We start from the raw sequence: 7,500 nt of genomic DNA on the forward strand, positions 1-7,500 counted from the left end.
CCAGTGGGGGATGGGAAGGCATTCCGGACAGCGTTGACGACGCAGCTTGGTAACACAGCACGATTTCCACATCCATGTCGGTGGCCTTTTAATGCCCACTCTAGAATTACACGATAGGCGACGAGACGATATTGTCTGAGAATAGAAAACACAAGTACATAGACAACGTCAGTGAAATATGACAATAAAAAAACATTATCAGAATACAGTTCATGATCATGACACTGTGCACACACCCCTTCGGTGATGCAGCTGTTTCAGGAAAACATGATCATGGCCAACTATTCGGAAAACACCACACACATTGAACATGCTGATCTTTTTTTATGTATTATTGTTTACTTCTTGGAGCGATCAAGGCTCACTCCAAGGAGCGCGTCCGCTCATACAATAAGGAGCGCATATTGTGTTCAAAAATAAAGTGGTGTCACTGATGTTATAGGCTATGAATTGCACACTGCTCTGTTCCCGTTTTTTATAATTATCGGACGTTCTTCACGCCAAGAAGTATGACAAAATAATAATTAGTGTGTGGTGTTTCCTTATTTTTCAGACATGGTTATGTCATGGGATGGCTAGACTTACGAAGTTACGATTGCCATTAGTTTTTACATAGCTTACCTTTCAGACAATTGGCCGTTTGGTCCCTCGGGGACAGGGCGTTTCTTCCAGTTTATTTTCGGAACCCAAAAGAAAGTCTCCAAAACTGGTTTATTTAGAAGCTGGCGCACCTCCTTCTCGGTAATGCACGATGGCGATTCACCCCTCTCCTCATCCTCCTCACCCGTCTCATCGACCGAGACATTCAGGCTAGCCATGCCTGAAGTGACCAGAAGATCCCATTCTTTGCAGCATCTACTCTCCAGTTCGGTGGGCATCGGCTTGCACTTTCCACAAGTGCACCACCAACTTCCTGATACCCTGGGAACTTCTATTCCTTCTGTGACTTCTTCAGGTTCCCCAGTGTCCCTTGCTTGCATTTCCAGATCCATTTGGCGTAGCTCCTCTACTGTATATTCCGGTTCGAATCTGTATCCTCGCCCATCAAACTCGAAATCGAAAATGTCCTCTTCCCAACGTTCGTACTCCATTCTTGTTGCTTTTGTATTGTTGTTATTTGTTATGAACTTGTTACAGTACGTTGCTAACCTACTTTTGGCCAACTGAGCGACAGGACTACAACTAGGTAATTATCCTCGTGTATTTCCTGTGCTGAGAGAGGGCTGAGGAACCACAACAAAGAAAGTGCCGGTTCCGGTGCCCAGTGTTGCCAGATTGGGCTGTTTTCCGCCCAATTGGGCTGCTTAGGAAGGCTGTGTGCGGGTAAACATGGCATTTAGCAGGAAAAACCCGGCCAATTTTTGCCGTAGAAATCAATAGAATTGGGATTTTGTGCTTCTAGGCGGGTTTTGAGCATTTTTTGGGCTGGAAATCATCAGACTCATCTGGCAACCCTGCCGAGACTGGAGTAATATCAACGAACACCAGTCCTCAATAGAACTCAATGGGATTTACAAAATGTCAAATTAAACACGACAGAAGCGTCTTTTTGGAACAAAATTCGATATGGGTGACCAGTGAAGACCAGTAACCACTCCGGTGAGTTGTTGTTTTTGAAAACGAACGTTTATGGTGCTTTTAAGGACCTGGTCGGACATGCAGGTGACTTTCCATTCTGAAGCAGGTTGGGATGCATCAAAAATAGGCAAACACCGGGGACAGCAGTAAACATCAAAAAAACGGTGTGGGGGGTTCTAGAACATTGCAGACAACTCGGAAATGAGGCTTAATGTTGAAAAAACCGCAATTATCCTTTAAGAATGCCCCACGATACTATAGGATATGATTCGATTCAACTTTTTTTCCAATTACTTTTCCACTTCTATTATGTTATGGAGCTAGGGCATTGGGCAGGGGCCAGCCATTCGATTATTTTCGATACTTAAAAATGCCCCACAATGCGATTCGATTCGATTGGATTTTTTACAATTACTTTTTCACTTCTATTATGTTATTGGGCAGGGGCCAGCCATTCGATTATTTTCAATACTTAAGAATGCCCCACGATGCGATGCAATTCGATTCAATCGTCAGATTATATCACGATACATCGATACATTTCGATTATTATTTACACCCGTTGTCTGGTAAGTGTTTAGCATGCAGGGCGTGGTGTGGCGTGGCACACTGCTTAGCTCCATGAGAGTCCCCCTGCCTCCCCCTCCTGTGAGTCTGTGGATTGCTGGACTCTCTCCTTCTCCCGTTGCCATTCCCAAAGTCTCCCATGTAAACACCAGCAGCTCTGGAGAGGCCCCTGTGTGTGTGGAACACACAATCACACAGACAGACAGACGTACAGGCACACACACACACACACACTGCATATAGAAGCACACATACGTACACACACAGACACAAACACACACAGCATACAGAAACACACATTGGCATTTCACACACACACACACACACATACACACACACACGCGCACACGCGCACACACACACACACACACACACACACACACACACACACACACACACACACACACACACACACACACACACACACACACACACACACACACACACACACACACACACACACACAGAGCCACTAAGTTCCCGTCGGTCATGCCAGTATTGTCACGGTGCAGACCTCCCCTCTGACTGACCTCCAGAGTGCCAACAGTGCCCTCATCCCCTCCTCTAAATACACACACGCACACACACACACACACACACACACACACACACACACACACACACACACACACACACACACACACACACACACACACACACACACACACACACACACACACACACACACACACAACACAAACAAGCTGAGTCTCCATACAACGCACTCCATTCCACACCAAACACTTTTACTTTGTGTGTGTATGTGTGTTTTGTTTCCGCAGTTTAGTGTGTTAATCTCCCCCACCATCTGCTGTGTGTGTGTGTGTGTGTTTGTGTGTGTGTCGTGTATGTGTGTGTGTTTCCTTTCTGCCTCCTTTTTCCCTTGCTTGTGTGTGTGTGTCTGGATCCATTTGATCCGTTCATATCCTGAGGTCTGCTTCGGTCTTTTTTGTCTTTTTTTTTTGAGCAGCACGTCTCCCTCTGGTGATATGGTCAGCAGGGCACATCTGCTGCTCAAAGACCAGTGGGCGGCCTCGATATGTCACGTCTTGTGTGTCCATTTGGGTGTAATTATCTGTCGTGTGTGTGTGCGTGTGTGCATGTGTCCGTGTGCACGTGTGTGTGTGTGTTTGTGTGCTTGTTAATGTGTGTAAATGTGTGTGTATCTACGTCACCGTGTCTTCCAATGTCTTAGTGTGTGTGTGTGTGTGTGTGTGTGTGTGTGTGGGTGTGTGTGTGTGTGTGTGTGTGTGTGTCTATGTGTGTGTGTGTGTGTGTGTGTGTGTGTGTGTGTGTGTGTGTGTGTGTGTGTATCTACGTCACCGTGTCTTCCAATGTCTTAGTGTGTGTGTGTGTGTGTGTGTGTGTGTGTGTGTGTGTGTGTGTGTGTGTGTGTGTGTGTGTGTGTGTGTGTGTGTGTGTGTGTGTGTGTGTGTGTTGTGTCTGCAAAGCTCCATTATGCATGTGATTGAGTCATCACTCACCATCAGCACTGTCTTCTGGTTGTGTTCCCCTTTCATTGCTGCACTTAAGATCAATGGGCTGACAGCGCGGGTAAGACGTCCTCTGCCTTCCCTCCCCTCCATTTACCCTCCTCCACCACACCACTTCACAACACACCCACCACCACCCTGCACACTCCTCCATTCACCCTCCTCCACCACTTCACAACACACCCACCACCACCCTGCACACTCCTCCCTTCAACCTTCACTCAGCGGCACTCTCACCCTAAATGACTCCTGCAGCTCTCGTAGTTATGGTGCATTCTTTTGAAACTCGGTTGTCGGAAACCCCGACCTCCGCCTCGGGAAAGTGCAAAAGAACGTCTACTCAACTCGGGGTTCCGAAACACAAACTCGGAGCACAAACACAAACTCGGAACATATATATATATATATATATATATATATGTCCCTTTTCTCCTTTAGAAGCAAATTGCACATTACTTAGCAGTTATGGAAGCGGAATGAGTGATTAAAAAGTGTTGGTCTCCATGTGTGTTATTCTGATTTGCACAGGAAGTGCTGTAAGCTCTTACACAGCAAGGCCACTCAATGTTCTTTTTCACATTTCTGTTTGTTGATGTTGGGTCCCGTTGTGTTGCTATGGCGACTGAGTGAAGTGAAGGCTTTTTTAGAGCTTTCGACTCTATGGGGCTCCGTCCTGGAACATATCAAACCTGCAATCCCTAAGTCTCTTATGATAGATGGGGGAAAAAAAATCAAGCATATGACATGGGAGAATAAAAGGGAGCAGATTCAAGTAATAATAATAATTAGTATTACTGAAATGTCAGAGGACAAAAGTGGCTGCTCATTTAACTGGTGGCTGGCTGGCTGTGACGCGATCGCTTTGTGAGCTAGTGTGCAGAAAGAGAACACTTAAAGGTTTACAGTGGGCATCAACGTCCCCCGCAAGACGTCAAAAGCTGCAATGGATACCCGCTCTCCTCGTCGTACCCACGCAGTCATTCATTTTATGCCAACGCTGGCTGCAGGTGCCCCTTTGAATGCCCACTCCTGACTGGCTTTCAGTACTGTAATGACTACTGAAGTGCCCATGACCAGGAACACTTTCTGGTCAGCGCTTTCTTTGACAAGACCAAATGATTCATGTGACATGTCAGAAAAGTGTCTTTGACCATCTACACCTTTATGTGGTATACTGATAGACTGGTGGTAGAAGATGGCTTGTTGAGAATTGTACAAAATATTTTGGGCCTTTTTGGGCTCAACACGTCTGGAACTTGTTGGCCTACAACAGTGATACTAACTATTTTTTCCTCAAGAGCCACATTACTCAAGAGCCCCCCCCCCCCCCCCCTTCCAGGGCCGTTCTTTTTTTATGTGGGGGTGAAATTACATCAGATAGTGTTGGCCTCATTATACATGGTTTTAGTGTTATTTATGTAAATTATTAGTAGTAGTAGTAGTATTAATTATTAAATTATTAGTAGGCCTATTATTCAATTATTGAATTATTAATTATTAATTATGTCAGCAATTGCTGTTAGGCCTCCTAGCTAAACACTAAAAGATACTTCTGCTGAAGGACACTTTTACATCAAAGAGCAATAGGGCAGTTCAGTTTAACCTGGCGCTGACAGATGGCCAATACATGCAACCAGAGTCAAAACCAACACAAAAACAGAGGGACGAGTCCAGTTTTTGTTGTTTCTCTCTCTCCCTCTCTGGTGCTGTCAGCCAGCATATTTTTGATGGCTGATGGATAGACCTCCGGATCGTCATTCACAATGTAAGGAAGACGGAATAACCAGATTGGCTCAAGAGTTATTGAGCTTGTGAAGGATGGTTGCTTTAATTTATTATAAAAATGCGACGTCGCCGACAGCACTGAGTTCTATCAGCTGTCAATCAATGCCGTGCGGAGAGAGAGAGAGAGAGAAAGCGAGATAGAGAGAAAGTTTAAGTTTCCAACTTGCAGCATTCCAACGCGACTCCACGTGCTTTATTCGCGCTCTGCTTGCCTTCATTGCCCGTTTGACAGCGCCAGGTTAAACTGAAAATGAACAGCGATTTGGGAGGTGGTCACCAAGCAATCTGCGCGAGAGAGGCTACACCAGGCGCGAAAATGAACAGCGCTTTGCGGTGTGGTCACCAACAATGCAATCTGCGCGAGAGAGAGGCTACACCAGGCGCGTGCACGCATCATTCACAATGTATGATGGAATTACTCGTTTGATGTGGACAAGATAATTTATTGGTCTCCGCCATTGAGTGTCGTGGCGTTGTTGTGAAGGATGTTTGCAGAAATAGGTTAAGTTTCGGCGCTCTTTTCTCTGCTGATAGACGACCCCCAGCCATTTAGAATGTAAAGCCGTCTATTTTTAAAATAATGCAAAACTAAGCCACCAATGAAAATGTGAACAAACGTCCATAAAAATGACAGCCAATGCATTTTCAAATAAGATCTGTGATTGATTTTCGCGGCTCACTTCGGAGGGGAAATGTGGCCTGCTTGCGCGCCCGAGTCAAATTTGTCAGTAAATAAACAACGACGCATGGGATGCTGGGTCAGCCAGGTGGAAAAATAGAGATCTTGATGTAGACGTGCCCATAGCCTTGCCTACTTGGCGTGATGCAGATGACTGTGAAGCGTGTTCATTGTATATGTATGTAGGCATAGCAGATTTCAAATGTAGGTCTGTTGATTATGTTGGGCTATAATATTTTTTCTATAACCTTGCGAGGCGAGCAGCCAAGTCAGGCCATGTGAGCCGCCCGAGGCTCGCGAGCCGCGCATTGAGTAACAGGGGCCTACAACATAGTTCAAATATTAAATGTACCTGGTCTTTGTTTTGTGAAAGATGGCTTTGTTTTTTTTGTTTTTTTCTTCTTCGTCAGGTCACCTCAGGGTTGAGGGCTGATATATACTTCATGAACTCTGGCGTGAAGAATGGGTCTTAGCATTACTTTCCTTGACACACACGGGCAAAAAGAGAAAAGGAGAAAGTGAAAGGCTTTAATAGACACCAGACAGCCACAAATCATCTGGGGTGGTGGGTGGCGGTGGCAATCCCTGCAATATGGCTACAGCACGTCTCACCTCACCTTGCCTCTACCCTCCCCGTCTCGTCTCGTTCCATATTGTATATTTTTTCCCGGCGCTGCTGCTCGGCCCGAGCGATAATGACAGTTACAGTGCCGTTAGACGCTTTTATGGGGCGCCAGTAAAAAAAAAGCTGCCGGTCCAGCTGAAGGATAGAGGAGACCGAGATGAGGCTGTTTACCACTCAAACACACACCGGCTCTAGCAGCTCCCTGGAAACACTCTCTCTCACACACACACACACACAGCTGCTTAACAAGTACAGCACAGATGCTTCTGTAGCCGGCTTACTGATGGAGTTTATTACAAATATGAAGCGACAATTACATGTGCTGCTGAACTGATAATACTAATGGTGAAATGACAAAATATGCTTTCTCTTTTTTTCGGTGCTGTATATAATTGAATGTACTTTAAACAGTGATCTGCTCAAATTGCCTTGTGTGCTCAGCATTTCCCAGAGACTCGCAGATGTTTCACTCTGTGCAGTTTTTAAATGAAGTACAGGTATAACTGAAGGCTATAATGTTGTTTTTCCAACTCGCCTTTCCGCACATACTGTCGACTGGACAGAATGTCTTGTGTGGTTCTTTCATATATTTTTATGGATAGTGCTTTTTGTTGTACACCTTAAATATATTCACTCCTCAAAAAAGTGACAGACTATATCCCCCACATTGAATTTGTAACTTGACTTTGTTGTCATCAATTGTAAGTCGCTTTCGGATGAAAGTGCCCGTTAAGCTTAAATGGAATGCGGCGTAATTGATTTTCCACCTCCGT

The 7,500-nt window shown here is 45.3% G+C and overlaps 1 protein-coding gene across 1 annotated transcript in view; it reads left to right on the forward strand.

The window, feature by feature from the left end:
• Positions 1-7,500, forward strand: part of dync2h1 (dynein cytoplasmic 2 heavy chain 1) — a 346,171-nt gene that overhangs the window by 134,374 nt on the left and 204,297 nt on the right. The window lies entirely within an intron of this gene.

The sequence above is a fragment of the Engraulis encrasicolus genome, chromosome 8, assembly GCF_034702125.1.
Source record: "Engraulis encrasicolus isolate BLACKSEA-1 chromosome 8, IST_EnEncr_1.0, whole genome shotgun sequence".
In the NCBI taxonomy this organism is placed as follows: domain Eukaryota; kingdom Metazoa; phylum Chordata; class Actinopteri; order Clupeiformes; family Engraulidae; genus Engraulis; species Engraulis encrasicolus.